Source organism: Rissa tridactyla, chromosome 9, assembly GCF_028500815.1.
Source record: "Rissa tridactyla isolate bRisTri1 chromosome 9, bRisTri1.patW.cur.20221130, whole genome shotgun sequence".
NCBI classification, from domain to species: domain Eukaryota; kingdom Metazoa; phylum Chordata; class Aves; order Charadriiformes; family Laridae; genus Rissa; species Rissa tridactyla.
In genome coordinates, this window is record NC_071474.1 from 40584292 (window position 1) to 40606557 (window position 22266).

Genomic DNA, 22266 nt, shown 5'->3' on the forward strand with positions numbered 1-22266 from the left:
TTTTCACAGAGGACAAATTTCTTAAGAGTGAGTGATGCTCAGGAAAGATACAGATAAGATGCACATCCTGAGAGAAGTCAAAGTGATCTTATGTGAAATCTGAAGCAGCAGCCTCTCTGAAGAGGAACACTTATATCATGTATTCGGAGGTATGGGGGAGAAAATGTATTTCTGATAAACTCAGCAACAAGCTATATCCTAGGCCAACGTTTTCTTTTGGCTAAAGCATAAGGCATTGCTGTTAACAGAACAAAACCCATCTCCAACTATGATCTGAAACAACTCAGAACTTCCAGTTTTCAAATGACTCTTGCTATTTTTCTCAAAGTCATGATAAAATTCATTGGACTTAGAAAACCACTCCTGTATAAGTTTTAAACTTGCACATTCCAGCAAAACCCAGAATGATATAAAACATGATTTCTAGTTTTTCAGGGTTTTGTTAAAACTAACAAACTAATTACATATTTTGCTGAAGTTTATAAAAAATATATTCATATTCTCCATAACTGATGTGGAGAAACAATTCTGACTTGCAAGAAATTACATTTTATAGTGTTGTGTAAACATTTAACTTTTGATTAGAAAACAGAAGCCTGCAAAACCATTAGGTAAAAAAAAATAATCTGTAAATTATTGAACTAGCTTAGTTACCTATTTGCCAAAGAGCTGCATTGGTGATAATTTCGACATTTCACCTGAGAAAAAAAGTAAAACACTAGATTTATTTATTTTTTTTTTTTTTCACTCTGACCAAAGGAGAGGTCCACAGAAGAATGGCCCAGGAGATGGTGGCAGCACCTAGGTACAGTGTGGGCAGAGCGAAGTCTCTACCTATTGCCGCTCACCTAGGAGCATTAACTCATATAATACCTACGTATATATAATATGTATATATTGCATAAATGTACAGCATGTAGTAAACATGCATTATCAAGAAATAAAATAGCTAAACTGCTAAAGTTTTTCTTAAAAGCATTTCTATTAAAATGTGTCTCCTCTTCACAGGCTGTTATGTCACCTTCTTTTTATTAATATCGTGAAAATCCTTGAACACTTGGGGTGGGAATTTCCAAGTAGCCACACCTTCAGCAAGAACAGCGTAAGCCATGTCCCAGTGACAGTACCAGCTGAGGCTATGGAAACATCTACTCTGTAGATTCTGCTGTACTCTACAATGATTCTGGCATTTGAATCCATTCTTAAAGATGTTTCAGAAATGTGTATAAATCACATCAGTCCCCTTGGGCAGCAGGAAACCTATTTTTTTTCTCTGCTTGATTTCAGACTGTGCATACTGTGTGGTATCATTATTCCATATCAAGAACAAGTGTGATTTTCTTCCATGGTGTGAAAAGAACATACAATCACTTAGTCTCTAAACCTATAATATAGGCTAGAGCAGGAACCTTTCTGTTAGGGGAGCTTTGAATCTATAATTTTCATTCATTCCCTACTGGCATTGTTATTTCCTATCTCCTCTCTGCTTTCCCAGTGACATATGAGAGGGTATTAAGGAAAATAAATAAATAAGGAAATGGATGGATGAATGAAGCATTCCTCACTTTAAAAACATATTAATGAAAACCTAAAACTCAATCTCCTAACCCCCAGTATTTCAGGAACCACTTGCTAACATCCAGTAAAACGTGATTTTTTTTAGGTTACCCAGAATGAGAAGTATTTGTAGTAACTATACTGTACCTCTGAACAATGTTTTACAGATGAATATTCTGTCATAAATACTACAGACAGCATAGCAAATTCACTATTTTCCCTGTTTCTTCATTTGTGTTCTTGTTACATGCAGGAAAAAGAATTATATAAAAAATGCCAGATTAAATTCACCTCTAGATTTAGCACCACTTTTTTAGCAGAGCTACAGCTCAATCTGGAATACTTTAAGGACAAATCTTGTCTTAAATACCATCGAATCATACAATCATAGAATGGTTCGGGTTGAAAGGGACCTTAAAGATCATCTAGTTCCAACCCCCCTGCCATGGGCAGGGACACCTCCCACTAGACCAGGCTGCTCAAAGCCCCATCCAGCCTGGCCTTGGCTGAAACTCAACCATGTATGAAAACTTTTCCTCCCTCATTTATCTGCTCTCCTGACAGAGTAGTTCAGATATTTTTATATTCAAAATGAAAACTTTAGCTGTGTCAACAAAAGTGGTTGTTGATATTAAAACAGTTAATGAATTAGTGAGCAGTTACTAACAACATGCACATTAAAATCTGAACTACTACCTGAATCTAAAGTACACTATTAACCACACTGGTTCTAGGACGTTTCCCACCTGACCAAACCCACATGCGGATTTTCACCCAGATCTGCAGAGTGCTGTGCGTGGCATCTGACCCTACCTACTTCAGAGTGATCTACACAGTGAAGGACAATGAAACAACACAACTATAAAATGTGTCATTTTGCATTCAAATGAAAGTCTGAGAGATGAGCCAGTACCATCTCTTTCTATAATTTTACTTCCCAGTCTGCCCTTGAAAGTGTCTCAAAATCACTTAGTGCAGTAAGATCTTGAAATCTGAAGACTAAGTGCCCCATTTCTCTACAGCTAATTAGTCCACACATCCTGCAATGCAAAAATATAATTGACTCTGTGTGTAAAACTATCTGGGGGGGAGCCAGTGTATTTGCATGCTAATACAAGGAACTGTTTGTAAAGATAGACCCCTCCATTATAAATGGGATATCAAAAAGGTGCCAATTATGAAGAAGGGGTGTACTGCATTATAAACTGACTGCCTTGTGCAACTAACTAATTGCTCTACATGCTGTACAATCCAAAAATATAATTGACCCTGTCTGTAAAGCTATTTTTGGGAACAAAAAAAATCATTAGCATGCCAAAACCAAGTGCCAGTTACAAAGCGGGGAGTATGACCACTGTGACCATCTGCCTCCCAGATGAGTGATCTACAATTTCTGGGGAAAAAAAAGAAAAAAGGAAAAAAAAAAAACCCAGCACCCTCCCCAAATTCTCTCTGTCTTACTGCTGTCCAAAATCAAAACAGGGATCATGGGATTTTATCTATAGGGCATTTGCAGTACTTTGTAGAAGAGGAATATCTTTCAAAGGAGTCTTCTGTTCAGCTTGAAATCGTGCCGGCAAAGATCACTGTCAATTGGAGCGCTGTGTCTTTGTCAACTGTTTTGGGTTGGCAGTGACTCTCTTCTAGGGGTGTTCCTTATTTCCACCTGGAGAATGGGCTCCACACAAGAATGTGCAGAAGGTCCTTTAGTCAGGCAACATGCTAATTTTTTCCATTACTAAGCAATAAACATTAGCGAACTAAAGACATAGGAAAAGGGCTGCCTGTGTACTCAAGAATAATAACAATGGGACAGATGCTGCAGCTAATATGTTCTCAACCCATTGTGAATAATCAGCTGTACCATGTAATAAGATTTTTATATTATGTTTTTGTCTTCAGCATGCATAAAATGGTTCAAAACCACATGCATTTTTCATGTATATAGCACTTATGTATTTCCATGATACAGAAATACTGATGTTTACACTAATTGTCTTTGTCCAAATTTCTTATGTATTGAGAGATTACTGAGAAAAAGCTCATTTTTCACAACTTTGTTACCCCTGGGGAAACCTGCAGAGAGGTTTCCATTAGGTTGTACCATTTTAAGCAGCTCCTGGCAAATGCTTCTGTTTACTTTCCTGGTACCATATATTCTGGTGGTAAAATAATCCAAAAGTTTTTATAAATGAGCACTGTGAATAGCCACTAAAAGACAACTGAATTATAAATGGAAATGAATCAGGTCACGCAATCTTTTCAGAGATTCAGATGCGGCCTGGTAAGAGCACGAGACTTCTCCTGTGTACATCTTGTAATAGAGCAGATAAGTGGAGGAAAGTTTATGGAATGTGCACCATTTCTTCTCTGGCTTCAGGGATTTCCCAACACGCACTGCTCATGTGAAGTAAATTCTACAGTCTGCATTAGGGAATTGTGACTCTTGGGCTTTGATCCACAGGCTTCAGTCTGTGTCGGGTACATGCCAGTAAAATCCTTGGTGAAAAGCAAATGAATAAATTTCTTGTAAAACGGTTTACATGTGTATACAGAGGTAAGTTCCTATCTGTAAATATTATTTCACTAACCCTAAACATCTGTCCTACTGTGGAGACTAAGTAATTTTGTTCCATCAAATTCTGCCTGGTCATATTTATTTGCTCTTTGTAACAAATTTTTTTTACATACATGTACTCCAGTTTTAATACAGTTTAACTATCTTCTTCTAGAATGTCTATAATGGTACAATTTACTCATTTTTTAGTAGCTCTTCACTTTAAACGTACAATGGATTAATTTAATTTCAGAAGTATTTCAGTAGAGGCATGTATCTCTGTGCTGTTCTTGGGATGTTTCCTTGAATTTTCTGCCTAGCTAAATGGAAACTGATTGACTGAGTCAGCAGGAAAAAGAAAAAAAGAAAAGAAAAAGAAAAAAAAAAACTTAAATGTAGTCAGTAAAAATTTTCTTCAAAGAACACGTATAATCTAAAAAATAAAGTAAACTAACGATTAGCAAAGAAAAGGTCAGAGAAGACACCTTCTGGCTACCAATCTGGACAGTGGAGCTTTCTTTTCTGTCACTGTCCCCACTCTCTCCAACATGCCTATATGTACTTCCTTGATTCCTCACATCAGGAGAAACAGCAGATGAAGCTGAAGTTATATTACAATAATTAATTATATCGCAATAATTAGATAATCAATCTTATTTACCAGGGTAATTGTCTAGCTTCCCCCCACCATACTGTATTAATACAATAAAGAAGGATTTTATAGATGACAAAAATACGACTGTCATCAGAACTTCATGGTAAATGATTTTTTTTTTTTCCTAAATTCACTTTCCTTCCAAGTCTGTTGGGAAGCACTGGAATATAACGCTTTCCTAACTTGTATATTTTTCGTAGTCAATAAAAGTAAGTGTAATCCCCAGTCATTTCTGTTCCTAACTTTAGCAAGTAAGTACACAACTGCAGCAGTAAAAACAACTTCATTTGCACCACCACACCTGACAGAAGCTGTAAGCACTGAGAACAACAAATATGATCTTTTCATCCTAAAGACTAAGCAGATATAGTGACATAATGCAACACTCTCTCTTTTTTGTGGTTACTAAGACACACTGCTTTTCTTTCTTTCTTTTCTTCTTTCTGTTCTTTTCTGGTAACAGTAGAAAAGCCTTGATGAAATATCTGGGAAAACCCAGCATCTGAAGTAGCAGAATAAATGTGAGGCTCTTGATGATGTAGGCATTATTCCTCTGAAAACCATGCGCATTCCTCGGTAGTAGTTACTACTTTAAGTTCGAGCTATCACTGAAAAGAGGAAGTGGCTAGAGTGCAACATAGAGAACTCTGCTGCTTTTACTTCAGTGAGGTATTTTTCTGTTTCCTCTAAATGCAACAGTCTCTGTATCTGATACATCTGCACTGTTGGTGTTTGGTGCTGTCATCAGTTTCAGCTTCAAGAGTTCATAAATATTATCAGAGTTCGTATCTCACATAGACATCGCATTCACAAAAATGATTTGGTCTGATACAAAACTCACAACTCAGTCTCTTCCTAACAAGCAGCAACAGCCAGCTTTAAAATTTCGGTTAGCAGGTTCTAAAACACAACTACTATTTTATAGTCCCATTGAAAAAAAAACAAATCTGTAGGAACTGCAACATTTTTAACAAAGGTTCAAATTCAAAAAAGTAAATGTTTATACTAAGCAATTCTACTTCAGTCTGAAAAGCTGGTGCGCTCACACTGGCCATAACAATCTATCAGCGTTGAAGTGCATTCTCAAATCACCTTAAATCCAGCCAAACAAACTAGCATAGTCTGTGATATATAAAACATTTAAGCAATTTAAGAAATAATAATAAAAGACTAAAAACTGACCAAAAATCATTTTTTTCTTGCCTTTAACTCACCACCCCACCGAGATGAACGCTATTTGACTTCTAACATGCAACTAAAACAACGTTAAAATTCTCTTCAGTGTTTCTGCAGCATCTGCTTCACTGACTGGTGTCAGCTGAGGTAAAATTTGTCTTTATTTTGTAGGATTTTGCAGTGACTAGCAGATGCTTAGCTATTGTCTCAAGCAAGCGGAATCTAAGCAGTGAAGACAACCATATCACAAACAAGTGTTTGTTAGAATTATCACTTAATATGAGTATTCAGTGCACTTCCTCATTCTGCATTTCTGAGATCTTGCAAACTATAACGAAGACAAGAACTTTATGATATAATCCTCCTCTCTTGCTTTCACATGGGGAATGTAATCTGTTAGAACTGTAGAGGCATAAAAATCAGGATCCACTATAATAATTAAATGCAATTACATCAGTGGAACCACCTATGGAAACAGGCCTCCCAAATTTATAAAAACTTCTATTTAAGCAAGTATCTTAAGCTTCAAACCTTTAAAGAACAAATATTTAAGTCAATGGTCACACACTATGCACCCTAACAATTCACTGCCTGTAACGCATACTGCCTAGCCATAAAATGAAGTGAAAGTGTGAATTTCTCCTGTTAGAAAGTCTTTTTGTTAGTGCTATTCAGTTTGTCACCACTATTGTGTGGTTACGCAATAGAATTAAAGTCAAAATTTTGAAAAAGGCTGTCACAACTGTCAGCACTTCTTGGCAGCGTTGGCTAAGACAAAGAAATAGCCCAACGTGCCAACTTCAGTGAGGCATCGAGTCCATAACCCAGCGAAGCCCCCCCAGCCCCTGCAGTTCAGCCCATGCAGCGTAGTCCTGACCTCCAGTATCCCCACTCTTTGGCTACTGAATCTCTCCTGAGCAGAACCTCCCAGTTATGGAAAACTGGGCCAGACTCTGGCTTGGTTTTGTAATTTGGACAAATGTCTTCTTGGAATTGAAATGAGTGGAGACCAAGATCATTTCACATGTCCTAAATTGTTTCTGAAGCAAGGTCTCCAGAATTGGAAAGTTATGAATTAATATATTCATTCCAAAACTCGACCTATTCTTTCCTTCCTTTTTCTTTTTTTTATCTCTTTTTAAGAGCTATTTATGCTCATTTATGTCAAGAATTTTGTTTTTTAAAATGTTTGGTAGCCAAACAGTAAAAAAAAATTAATTGAGATTGGTCTCTCAAACTGTTTCTTATCTTAGAGTTTTAAAGGAAATAAAGCCTAACAATGGTACCTGGAATTTATTCTCTCCTTATTTCCTAAAAATGGTACCTTGAATTTATTCTCTCCTTCATAGGATATGAAATATCAAGGAAGAAAAGACAGCAGTAACTATCTATCATACTGTCTCAATGCAGGTCTAAAGAAGATACAAAGAAACTCAAAGAAATAAGTTTATGACAGCTGATTAAAAAAACTATGAAACATAGGCTGCCTGTTAGAGGAAGAGAATAATAACAACATTCTGGATTAACCTGAAAGCACATGAAAGGCACTTGCTGAACTTGTTTCAAGAGTTTCAGCAGACCTTGATTCAAATGTTCCAAGATCAGCAGGAGTCTTCTGATTGACAAGATCTGGATTTTGATCAGATACCTGCAGAAGGCACCTGTGCAATGTCCAGCTGCTATGAACGCATGCTGCTGCAGCTGGGCTTTCGTTATTTATGCCCTGGTGGACACGCAGTCAGCACACTGCTAAATGTCATCATGATTCAGGTAGTCATACCACATGGTGATGAACTTTGTTATTGGTTGGGCTGTTCTATACATTGTCCTTCTTCAACATTCTTCAGGTGATAAATTATTGAGGTTGAAATCTCCTTCCTCCAAAGGTTTTCTCCAGTCATTGATTCACTCTTGAGCAAAAATCTTGTAAAATTATGGACACCAGAACTGCCATCACAGTGGTCTCAATGTTGCTCGCTCTCTATGTATTTATATATCTATATAAAATCTTTTCCCTAGCTCCTTTGCATTACTCTGCAGTGTTACTATTTAAGGCTTCTTAGTGGGAGCTCCTGCTGGATTGTGTGGTGACAGGGTTTGCTTTCATAATCAATTATGAATTCCACTGAAAAAGGCAATCCAATTATTTCCCAGCTCCCAACTATGCCAAGCAGAAGAGCTTATGAGGCCACACATTCAGTCAGATAAGGGAACTGATCCAGCTTAAAACTGACCTACCAAAGAAAATACTTAGCCCTCATTTGGGTGATGACATGGCCACATGCCAATGGAAAAGGCAAGGAAGAATCTTCCTTCAAGAACAAGGACTTACATTGTCTTAACATCATCATTAAAAGTCACCTATGGATTATTTTAAATTTTCGCTTCTCAGAATACAGCCCCTATTTTTATATAGATTGTGTTGCTTATTCCTAACTATCCAGCTTTGTAACTCTGCATTTATCTGTACTAACTAAAATGAATAGGTAGATTTGTTTGTACAGGCTGAGGTCACAGAGTAACCCAAACTCCACTTCACGGGTGCCCTGACCAGGTCATGACCTGCCACCCCAACAATTTTTACATCACCCTTAGATACTAGCAATGATTTTATATCTATCATTCACATGCGAAATTGCAGGGAGGCAAGCCTCCTACCATTCTCACACAAACATGGGAAAAACACTCCCATTTAAAGGATGATGCCCCATTAACAATTACATTTTGGTATCTGTCAGTTAACTAGCACTTAATCCATTTAAGATGGGCTTTGCTGATATTGTAGAGTGTTAATTTTTTATCAGAATGTCACACAGTAGTAAGTCAAATGCTGTACAAAAGCCTAAGTACATTACATCTACATACACAATAAAGCCCACCATTTTATCACCATAGTTTTACAACCTGGGCTTCCAAAGCTGCTAAATTCTTTTCTATTTTTTAACATTCCATGTCTAAGTTTCCAACCTTGAACAGTAACTGAAAAAATGGAAATTAAATAATTTACCAGTTTCAGATTCTAACCAGTAAATTGCTGTGAATTTGTAACCGCACTATCATTTTCATTGTACTACATTGGCCATTTAGGTGAATGATAACCCAGGAGACAGCACCATGCAGGGCTAGCAAACAAGTAAATCATTTAGATTGCACACTGCTTTCAACTGAAAAAGGGGCAGTAAATCTGTCCTGCCATTGCCTTCTCTTTTGTTGAATTTCCAGGATGGTGCAGTCTTTTCATTGAAACAAATAAAAAAAATTCTACAGATTTAATTTATTGTCAGGGTTTTGCGCATAATGACTAAGGCTGACCAATACAAGTCAATGCGCTAAAAGAATAGGTTTAGTCATTTAAGATCGTGCCAAATATAACATACAGCTAGTTTTAAGCATATGAAAATTCTGGTTACAGCATGGCACCATCTAATGGCTTTGGCTTTAACTGCATGAACTCTAAATAAACAGCTCTAAGTGGTGGCAGTACAAACTGCCCTTATATGATAATTTTGCTCACCTGCCTCACTATGTATCATAGCCATATTTTAAAAAAAAAAAAAAAAAGGAAGAGGAAATCATGTAAGTTTCAAATATAAATCTGGACTGGCAACTTACATGGTAGTAGCAACTGCAACCTATTTTCAAACCATGGCTAAATATTTTAGTTCCAAGTACTTTAAGACAAACAAAATGTAGGTATACAAGCAGTGAAGAACACTGTCTTTTCAGAGCTTCTAGAATCATAGGATATAACTTACTTATATAGCTTACTTTTGGATGTTTTTTGACAAGAAAAAGTATGCCTTGACTTTCTGTTATTTTGCACAGTGTAACATCACATTTCTTTGAAACGTATGCTCAGAAAGACAGAACTTTGTACAATTCATTGGCAGCTTCTGTTTTGATTTTGTATGCCAGCAAGCTAGAAGTAGGTAACAGATAATCAAGACTTTTGGATTGCATTCCCATCTGCTGGTGACTTACTCTATTATAATAAGCAGATCACTAGTTTGCCCCTGCATGAAAATTGTTTTCATTACAAGTATGCAAATGCTAATACTAAAATTCCTTGCAAGGATACCAAAGATTTATTAATCTTTTAAGGATATTAAGAACTAAAAATATGCATTTTCATGAAAAAAAATATTGGTATAGAAATCTCCCTGTAAGAGATGCAATGGTCAGCATTTATGCACAGAATAGCCACAACATAGGCAGAAATCTTCATTAGAATATTAAGTGGAATTTGAGAACACACGATTGCCATTTGGATGTTAACAAAAAATAAGTTACATGTAAGAGACTTAAAAGTGAAAGGCTCTATAACTTTACCATTCCATCAATTCTATTCAACACAGTTAAAACAGCTTAAACCTAAGAAAAGGGTGACAGAACGCAGGAACAGGTTGCCCAGAGAGGCTGCGTAGCCTCCACTCTTGGAGACATTCAAAACCCAACCAGACCCAGCCCAGGGCATCCCGCGGCAGCTGCCCTGGCTCTGAGCAGGGTCGGGCTGGCCATTCTCGAGGTACCTGCCCACCTCAGCCACCCTGTGGTTCTGTCATTCCTTCAAATGTTTATTGCTGCTTTTGAAGTGAAGCCCAGAACTTTAACACAGAACTACATTGTGTTCATCTCCAAATCTTGTGCTTATCCTCCAAATCTCCTAAGATTTAGAAAAGAAATATTTGTAAATATTTAGGATAATATCTGAGGCTAGCCAGGGAGTGAACTACTGGAAAGACTTAGTAATGAATCTGGAATTAATTCAATGGCTCCAAAGACAAACTAAATATAATGAAAATGTTTGAAGTCACTACAGTGGAATTTGGTCACAGCTGGTATAATCCATATTACACAGATTTTTTCATCTACAAAAATAGCCCCATGAATAAAACAGCAAAAATTTAAAGGCAGATCTATAAAGTAATTCAACTGTTCTCACATACTGAAAATACATTTTTATAAAAGTTCTATGAAATGAGAGAACAATTTTTTAGAAGAGTGTATAGAAGTACAAAATCAAGTGATAGAGAAATAGACCTGATTAATACACATATCCCAGACCTTCTCTTTTTTATCCTTTAAAGACATACATTGAAAAGATCTCCTTGCTACTCTTTCCTCCATACAGACTTTCACATGTTCCACTCATGTACAAGTAATCAGATATTTTTATGTTTACTGCAGGCTTGGAGCCTATTCATATCATTAATGCAAAAGCATCTGCTGACTCAGCTATAATTTACTTGTCCCAGTTTACGATTACAGTGTGAATCTGTTCAGAAGTGCAGCTGGTTCTGAATCGCATTCTAAGAAGCAGGATGTGTATGAATACATACGCCTTGGCAAAGCCTAAAGCACCATGATAATGCATTTCTATTGGATCCCTCTCGTAAAACTGGATCCTGAATACGATTTTGAGGCCTATGCTTCAGGGATGCAATAATGCATTTGCCTAACTCACAGAAAACCGAGATATGAATAGGGAGCCACTGTTGCTACTACACAGTAGTGTAGTGAATATCACAACCTGCACAGGAAAAAAAAAGATCTAACAAAGGAGACAGCCTGAAATATGCTGTTATTAATTGTAAGAGTAGATAAATTATTCAAACATAAAAAATAAAAAAAAAAAAACCCAAACAAAAATTCATTTAGTGTACTAGGCATATCTGTCTTTGGAAAAAAGCAAACATCAAATAATTACATACTCAATCACAAAATCATACACTATAACTTTGCATTTATAGAATACATTTAGAGGTCTGTTACAACTACAGATTCTTGCGATTGGAATACAAAAGCCCTCTGGCAAAATTTAAATCTAAACTTAGACTAGTTCTTGTTTACAAGGATAGTTGTGAAAGCAAGAAACAGAAACAACAGCCTGAGGCACTGACCACAAGTTCTTTCCAGCTGGAAACCCCACGCACATAAGGTAAGCTACTTTACAAGGTAGGCAGAGTGATACATTTACCACTGGTTGAAGAAACATCTAACCACAGACTACCATTGGATCTACATTGGGGAAATAAGTGAAGAAACATAAATTGATACTTCAGACTGAAGAACATCACAAAGAATAAAGAGCTGCAGTTTAAGGATCACACTGAAACAAAGGAATACAAGACAAAGACTAAGCCACTCTAAGAATTTTGCAGACATGAAATATGTTATTTAACCATATAAAGAAACATAGTCTAGCTAAAGCATGGAAGAAACCACAAAGGCCACTGAGAGAAGCTGTCTTTCAGTAGTTTTTATGCTTACAGTTTAATATGTCCCAAAAAATTTATCTTGCCCTATTTTAAAATATTCGTATCAATTTTTCCCATCATTGCCCTTGATAATTTCACCATACCCTTTCTGTAACAAATAAATAAGGGCAAAATAAAAATGATTTACATATTTTTCAAGCTGCCCTCTCTGTATGCAGAGATTCCACTGTGTCTGACAACTGTTCAAAAATCTTGAAGTTTCTATACTGCTTATGAGTATCAAAGTATCATAAGTGGAGATGGAGCAGGGGAAAGTACCGTCTTCCTGCATTTTAACTACACTCTACTATGCCCTATGGTTTTGTTCAATAAAGGTAAACCATGGTGAGAAACTTATTGTTCCTCTTTAAACTAACCTCCCACAGCTCAGCCAGCATCGTGGCCAGTTCCTGTACCCTGCTTTTAAAACTCCTGTCTCCACAGAACATCACAGTGCTGCAGATCATGCACAGCTTCCCAGAGAATGCCATGGGTGGTTCAACACTTCAGCAGGACAGAGCTGCTACCGGGCACCGCTTAGGCCCACTAATAACACGGTGCGTGAAAAAGCATATTGTGCTTGTCATTGAGAGGCTGCCTTTCAGTCCGTCTGAGATTAGGAACACTAATATCCACAAGAAAAAGAAGATCTACTGTTAGAGGTTTAGCTCCCTTTTTTAGCCGTCTCTTCTTAAAACATTAAGTACATGTTCCTGGGTTCTTTTCAACTCAATTCTGCAAGAAAAACTGTCTCAACTTCTTCTCTTCCTATAGACCTGATATGAGTATACTTAGCCTTTACATACCTTTCCCTTCCCAAATCACAGATACGTAACATGATAAAAAATAGTGCTATTTAACAACCTGATAGGTGGTTGTTAAGGAAAAGGAAACTAAGAAACTGAAGGTGTTATTACTACACAGTTGCATTATAGTGATATCCTGAAGCTACAAAAAGGTGTTATGGTAGAAATATGGAATAAAACCTGTGAGACCAGCAACAGAGACTCCGTTTGCATTCCCCCAGATCTGAATTTCCTTCTCTGTACTACATATTCCCCAAATAGTCTATCATTGCCAGCTTTTATTTCTGTGATCCTGTATGGCTGAGAAACAGGAGGATGGAATGCAGATTGCAAAAATAGGGCACAATAGAGGAACAGCATAAAAACAGTAGTGGGAGAAAGGCAGCAGTCACAAAAGAATTTCAACTATCTTTGTTCATCTTAGAGAAATATGATGGTAAATCACCTAGCAATCCCTAACAAAAATGCTTGAGTAGTAACTCTTTGTATTAGAAGGAAGGACACAGTTCTACTAAGTCATGCAAGAAAAAGCTGATGATAAACTTGTTTTCAGAATGCTTAGGACGACTGTACACAGTAATGAGAGTAAGTGCATAGATGTATTTTTTGTATGAGATGAAATAATGGTGTTTGCCAATGGCTAGTGTATCTGGCTAGCATTAAAACAAGGGAGAAAGATTCACCATCTTCGTACACATAGGAGAAAACAGAATTCAGCTCCAGACTCAGTGGCATTATAGATTGCCTCCTGTTCAGTGGAAATATTTGTAGAGATGTACCCCTTATGCTGACTTTGAAATGTGCCTTTAATGAAATTCTTCCTTTCCTTTAATCCATCCATCAAGCTTTATAGCAAAGAACAGATCTTTCAACAAATAGCACACTTTCCTTTCTGCATAAATTAGGCTCATCTGACTGGACAATCTTCATCCAGGGGTTGAATAACCTGGTTTTGTAAATATTATCCACTCCATTCTTTCAATTATAATCTCTGCTTTTCCCAGTTCTTTAAAAACATGTCACATCCTATCGAAGTGTTAAGTAGAGAGACAGAAAAATGCAAATTGCTGTTCACATAGAAAGGAAATCACAGTTTAGAGGGGTATTTGGAGTAGAGGATTCTGAGCACCTATTTGCTGCTCCCTCCTGACTTGCTAACTGGCTTTATGATAACTGATTCAGCTTGCTCAGCGTCCCAGTTCACCAGTCATGAAAATGACCAAAACAGTATGTTCTTCAACAAGCCCAGTGATACTTACACAAATGAAGACAAAGTCCTTGTTTCAACACGCTTATTCTGAGACTTAATGCGTGGAAAACATTTTTATTGCTTAGTTCAAAGTCAGTAGCTAAGTGAAAAGCCATTTTGTTTTATTTAACAACAGTAATCTCTATGGACAAATACATAAGCAGAAAAATTGGTTCTCTCGTGAGCTTGCTTCAATTTGGTAGCATGAGAAAAATCATCGTGCCTTTTAATCAAGCCTGGTTAGCACTCCTTGGTCAGAAAAACAATCAGTGATCAATTTTTTTTCATGGAGCTCATTGGATCTACAGAGTTTTCCAGACAGTTTCCTCTGGTGCTACTGAGCCATGCTCTGGAATAAGACAGAGACATGAAAACACCTTCTTCTTGCTCTCGTCACAGATTTAAGCCAGTTGTTCTGGCAAGTCAGACAGGGGGGATTCTCCGTGTGTCACTGAAGTGCTTCGATGCTTATCTAATCAATCAATACTATGGCATCCTGAAACCAATATATCTCCTCTAGATCCATACACCCTCCCGGATTCATCAGCTGCTCATAAGCATGGAAGAGCCAGGAAAGGGGTCCAGAGACGGGCATTAGAAAACATTGGCAACCTGAGATAAGAGAAAACAACCTACTGCTAGCAGCTCCTGCTTGACCGTACTATTCTCAGGAGTAGTGACAGCAGCAGTAGCAGCAACACTTCTGACCAGGCTCTGCAAAAGTCTTTTTGTGCAGCATACTGCTTTGAAGATGATGGTGTACTGTTAGTGATGCGTGTAGCTCAATTCAGAAACTCTACACTATTTTACTGCTTGCATGTATATACTCTGCTACTGACTGCCCCAAGTAACTACAGCGACACATGAACCTTCTCAGAAAAAAACCTGTCATAATTTGTTACTTGAACTTTTTTTTTTCCTCAGCAGAGTACTTCCACAATTTTCCTTCCAACAACTTCCTCTAATAAAGAGTTTATTTCCTTTTTAATTTTTGGCCTTTTTTTTTATACATACAGATATTATATGATATTCTGTGGCTTTAAAATTAATCATTTGACCACTTAAACAAGGAAAAATACTTTTTTCCCCTTCGTATAAAAAGATGGTGTTCTAATGAATGTATGTGCAGGTCTGATAATCCTGCCTAGAACAGAAAACACATCATAACTATACAGTGAGAACAACAACAGTTTCTCAGCAGCCACTATCTGTTGTTTCCCCTCTTGCTGTACGCAGCATTACAGTAGCCCCAGTGCTGATACTGTACGCTTTCTCTGGAGTACCGTCTGTGTTACCTCGACTGACTTCTCTTTTTTTCTAAGTGCTCTCTCCCCACAGAGCTCTCCAGATCACATTCTTCTTCCTGGTCTCATGATAATGATGTTATACAAGTAATTCTGTCCCTCTCTATTCAATACATTCTCCAGCTTACATTTGGCTATGCTGTTTATTTCTCTATTGTACAGACTGAACATCTTACATTATAAAAGGTAACTCAGTCTAAGTACGTATATGATTGGCTGTATTTTCTCACTGTGATGATTTACCCTGAGACTGCTAGACTAAAGATCTGTTCAGACTATGCACGCACTACCAACCGAAAACCTTTTCTCTGAATTTTCTTTCTAGGAAACAAAGGATCAGAATACCATTAAGGTTCTGACACTATACTTCAATAAACATGACTATATCAGTTAGCACCAAATGTAGATGAATGGTTTGAAACTGATGCTGAACTGGAAGTATATATTATATACCTGCTTTAAGTTATAGGAACCAGGCAGGCATTTTCAGCTGTTAGTCTCTCCAGAGCAGAAGAGACTTCTAGTTCAACTCCTCAGGATAGTCAGAAGCCCATACACATGCCGAACACCTACCTTTTTATTCCAGCTGGATGGCATTGCGGGGCATTGCAGATATTGTGAGATGCCAGCACAGCCGTGCTTTACTGTAAGTCTTCCCAGCTCAAGCACTTACTTTCTTCACTCTATCTGTTTTGACTTAGACTAGGCTACTTTACTTCAAGTGGATTTAACACAGGATAATACTACAATCAATACAACAAAGCCAAAAAACTTGCAGAAACTATCAAAGCTCAGCTGCCTATGAATAAAATACAAAATACGGCACCGCTTACAAACTTCAAGCTCTTAAGACTCATTTCTAGTGTCTAATTTTCAGACAGTTGAGATAACTTCAAGGAAGTGATTAGATGGAATGGAATAGTTTTAGAGTATTTTTACATTGCATATCTGCAAAGAGTGTACAAAAGTCTCATTAATGAAACAAAAGTCTTGGGAGAAGGGCTGACATGTATTTGTAAATAAATCATCTGTGACTGTTAGCTGAAAAGAAGTATTTTATAAGACGGGAAAAAAAACAGAGTGCAAATTCTGTGAAGATCATACTTCTAGACCGTTTTTCAGTAGTGTCCCACGGCATCCAAGACACTCTTAACAAAACAGAGTTATCTTTTAGTTTGATTTCTACAGTTCTTTGCAGAATTTTAAAGCCAGTGTAATAACCAGCACACGGGCTGGTAATCCATTTTTGCTGAGCAGCCCAGAGCCTCCCTGAACAGGCAGCTCTTTCACCCTGTATTTTAATCACTCAGGAATGGATGAAGAAGGGGTAATCTTCTATGCAATATATATAAAAAAAGTAACTCGGATACATTACAATGCTGTCCGCTTAAGATGATTCTACACTTCTTCACCTCTAAATTTCCCACTAACTCTACTCTGGCATTACCAGCAAAGCTGAAGCGGGCAGATAAAGAACGGGAGAGAAGCATAAAGAAGGCCATACCATTAAGTCAGATATAATGAAAAGTCACTTATGGCACTTTAAACAGTTCTTAAAATTCATGAAAACTTTGCTTATGCGAAGTTTCACTCCTACACAGTCTTCTCTGAATTACACTTCAGTGGGATTTCTTCTGTGATCAGCAGCTCTAATAACCAGGCACTACAAAAAAGTTCCACTCTACTTGTGCTGGGGTGATTACGTAGAGGCCTGACAGACTGTGTACGGATGACTGTATGTATGTAATACTGGAAAGGGGTAGGAGATTATTAATCTATTTTCCATAACCTTTTTGTCCTTATGCTCCCAATGGGACGATTCTGCAGTGGCATAATGCAGGGTTTGTACACCCCATTATATGAGTCCGGAAGGAGCTAATGGGCTGTTGGGTACCTAATCAGCCTCTCCCAGAGGCGAACAACAGACTTCAAAGGAGGAACAAAAAAGGAAGAGTCCTGCTTAATTAGCGCTTAGCTAAGAAGAGGAGCAGACTTGGGGGAAGACACAAGGATAACTGCTCCCTGTCAGAGTCCCTTGGTAGAGAGGGAGGCCTGGCAAAAGATGTTCGCTTCTTTGCCTGCCAACATTCAACTTAAGCTTGCCTGAGTCATGGTAGCATGGACATTTTTCATGTATTGGTCATTCACAGAAAAGAACAAAGAATCCGCTGTCAATACCCAGAAGCAAACCCAGAAGCAAACCAAAAATGGAACTGTTCTGTATGTTTAGGTCTAATTTTACATAGAGGAAAAGAAGTAGAGGTTGCACCTATCTTAAGCAGAGGGTTACATCCTTTCACTCCTTCAGGTGCCCGAGGGCTCACTGGAGCAGCGGAACAGGCAGGAAGGACCGCAGGCAGAGGTGCAGTTGCTGTACACTGCGGGAAGCAAACAAGAGCACGGTCCCAGGAACACTCACTGCCTGGCATGCTTTAGAGAACAGTGACAATTCAGGAGGCATTTTTATAAATTAACTGTGTTGCAAAGGACTTTTAAACATTAACTTTGTACAACTTTTGTGCTTTTTATTATAAAAGGCATGAAACGATTTGGCTTTGTCAGGATAAGTGTTTTTAGGTTTTTTTCGTTTCTTACCTTTCTTACCAGAAACTGAATCTGGTCTTCTTGTGCCCAGGGACAGGACAAGAGGTAATGGGCACAAACTTGTGCATAGGAACTTCCACCTAAACGTGAGGAGGAACTTCTTCACTGTGAGGGTGGCAGAGCACTGGAACAGGCTGCCCAGAGAGGTGGTGGAGTCTCCAGCTCTGGAGACATTCCAAACCTGCCTGGACGTGTTCCTGTGCAACCTGCTCTAGGTGACCCTGCTCTGGCAGGGGGTTGGACTAGATGATCTCCAGAGGTCTCTTCCAACCCTATGATCCTATGATTCTACGATTCAGTGACTTGCCTGTGAGAGCTGGACAGTAACTGAGAGGAGAACGATGTTCTAAGACAAATATATGTTCATAATAAGCTCATAAATAAATACTTAATAAAGAACAGACAAAGGAAATCTGAATTTAAATAAAAATATTGTGTCCTCTTCTTGTTACAATCAATTTTAATTGTTCTTTCTCAATTTCATTTTTCTCTCCCCAACTGCATCTCAGATCAACATTGGGATAACTAAGTACACTGATATTAACAGAATATACCATTTGACACAAATCAGGACTAGTATAGAGACCTCCAACATGAATATTTTCTCTTAGAAACCTTTTAATCTCTTGCTTGCATCTTGCTGTGTTGGAAACAAAGTAGATTGATTTCTCATAATACCCAGGAGAATACAAGTCATTGACAGCTGAGGAGAGGGACACAGAAGCTTTGGAGACATTAAAATAACAGAAACAAGAGCTTAAGAACAGCATCTATACAGGCTGCTTCACATCCTGTATTATGAAACCTACTCACGTCTAGAGGATACCACTTTGTTTTCAAAGACCAAATGAAGTGCACAGTCAGATTTATTATATGCTTCAAAAAAAGAGAGATATGGTCTCTGAATAAGGAATCCATGCTCAAATGCACAGAAAAACAAATGTACAATTTTCCTATTTCACATTCTTCATACTGAGTATCATAGAGGTGCACAAGCCTTTCTATGCAGGTTAATTCATAGATGGGAAAATAAACTCATGTTAATAACAGAAATCTATAAAAGCTCAAGTCCTTAGAACAGAAGCTTTAAAAGCAAGCAGAATTAAGAATGGCTGTTCACCAGGGTAACTGGGGGAAAAAAAATATTAAGGATGAATAAACTGTGGTGATAGTGTTTGTTTATTCTTTATCTTAAGACTAACCAAGTAGGGCATGAGCAAAGTAGTATAAGGAAATAAAGAATGTGATAGACAAGTCTTAAAATGGAAAGATTAACTGCTATCTCTTCTAACATTTACTATAAGCTTTTGACAATCAAGGACCTTCTGCAGAAATACCCAACTACTGTGTTTTAAAACACAATGAATTAAATCTAATTTAGAAACATCTGGTCTTTGTGTTAAAAAAAAACCCAGAAAGTAAGTAGAAAAGCATCATGATCTAAAGAGGCCAAAGGAAAGACAGCATGAGGGAACTACTGTTAAAACCGAACAAATTTTTATTGTATTTTCATTTAGTGCAGATCTAAGTTCAGCATGAAGACTGCCATTAAAACATAGCTTAAAAGTAAGTAGAAAAGGCAACCTATTATTCTATATTAGCTTCAGCTGTTTCAAAAAGATGGGCTATCTTTATCATTGAAATATCAACCAGTATCTATTTTGTATTAACTTTTCACTTTATTCATTGCTTATATTAAATATGTAGCAGAGTAAAAATAGTGATAATGTAATAAAGATGTCTGTTTAACATCTTCTCCTGAAACAGGCTTGTGAATAACTACGTACATTGTAAAGCTAAAACACCTCAATTTAAGAATGCCTTTGTCTTGCCACTTAAATAAAATGATACAACATCCATAAGATTATTACAAGGGACTTCATTAAAAACTAGTACTTTGCTCTCCTAGCTATGTATTAAGAGGAAATCTACTTTCTTTCACATACATTATCACTCCTTCAGAACTTGATACAGAGCTAATAAACTAAGGACCTATACTTTATTGAAAAAAATCCTTCAGGATCCCTTGCAAGTTCTGTAAAACTATGAGTATCAAATGCAGTACCTGGCAAAGCTGGCAACTCCGGTCATTATAATTCCCGTATCTAAAATCTCAACACACTTTCAATTTGATACAGCACTGGTTCCCCAACTTATGTTCCAACAAACCGCTGTCCGCATAGAATATTTATTGAAGGCCACTATGCACACTTCATGCTGACATTTTAATTGGAAGCAGATTATTTTCAGGCTGCTCCTGGTAGCGTAACCAGAATTGCAGGCCTATGCGCATCCCAATTCCTGTTCTGTAGTATTTCTGCTATTGACATCAGGCAAACCTTAAACAATGTGGAGATTTAGCTTTTCTAATCAACTGGAAGAATCATTAGCAGTGAAAATTTTGGTTGTTTTCCTGGGGAAGTCCTCTGGCATTTGAATCCCCTGTATTCCTTGAAATGGACATCCATACACATAATGCACAAAATCAATAAATACATCGGCAGAAAGAAAAGCGAAAACAGACACAAAACACCCATACTGCCAAACCCCATTAAGAAGATATGCAACTCTCATTTGGTTAAAAAATTCAGATCAATGTGAAATTTCTTTTAACAACTATTTAGAGGCATGCTACTTCAGATTATAAATGCCGTAAGACTGTTGGAAAATTTTCTTCCATTAAAAATATATTTAAACGCATTTAGAACATCTATTTAAATGCTAGACATGCTAGATCTATAGTCTGCCTAACCATCATGAATAACTATTAAAATGCAACAATAAATAAAACTCTTTATTGGAAAAGAACCTTATCATGTAGTTTATTTGGTGCCATGGCCCACTTACAAATAACAAATGGTTCAGTAATTCTAATAGAACCCACCAAAAATACTGCAATTTCACAGCTTTCAACCCCAGTCAGTGCAGTATGACCTTAAAAAGAACAAATCCAATCTCCAGTTCCAGAGCTAGGGAATCTTCAGCCATATCACAGCTTAAATGTCCCCTTTCTCATACAAATTTCTGCTGCCTAGGGAAATTAAATCTTTCAGGTATCAAGTTCAAAATACTCAGAATATTTAGTCCAATAGGTCAGCAGGTTGCATTTCACTAGAAGTTAGAGAGAACAAAGGGAACAAAAGGCATCGTTGGCCCCCTGTTGCTGTATGAGTGTAATCTTATATAAATAAATGCAGCCGAGTAACAAATTGGCAGCCCCACAACTTTATTTACAGGAAATTATTATTCAGCTATTTCTTTTGGTTGCTTTCTCCTTACAATGAGCATTTCTTCAGGCTTCTCTAGGTTGAAGTTCAGTCAATTAGCTCTCCTCCAAATCTCATTACAATTCAGAGAACTGTTAATCTTTTAGTCAGGTTGGCTGACATGAAGACACAGACGTGAACAGTTTACTGGGGATATTATAACACTTATCCCTTGATTTCTCATTACTAGCTGATGCATACAAAAAGGGAGGGGTGGTGGAGGTGGTTTTATGTTATCTATACTGCAAGTTTTTGAGAACAGGTATGCAACTGTTCAGTAGAACTCTCTCTGATTTCTCAGAAAAAAGAGAAGAGAGCTGATCCAAAACAATTTTCCCAACCCTTTCAAAGAAACGGCAGCGCTAGAGGAGGTGACAGCACTAAGGCAGTGCAAGGGGAATAGCACATGCTCGGTATCTATGGGAGCTGACTGCTATCTATGGTTAGTACAGTGCCTATATCACCTACAAACTGACTGGGATGAAAGAAATATGAAGATTCCAGGTATTGCCATCAACTCACAAAATCTAACGTTGTTCCCATGCGTGCCACTTCCCAGAGACAATAATCACATAAATCCTCCATCCCAGTAGAGGAAAGCCCTACAGGATTCTACAGTCACCCATGCAAAGCAGCGCATGCAGGTGTCTGTCACAGCTTCCCTCCACTGATCATCACATATTTCATTTTTGCTTTTACTCCATCGCAAATCTTAATGCAATATCTTCAACATAGTGCTCAGATTCTAGCAACCATGCTCCATCTGCTTTACAATATTCAATAGCCTTTTGTGACCTTACCTCCCTATTATCCTACATTTACTGGGAAGTCAAGA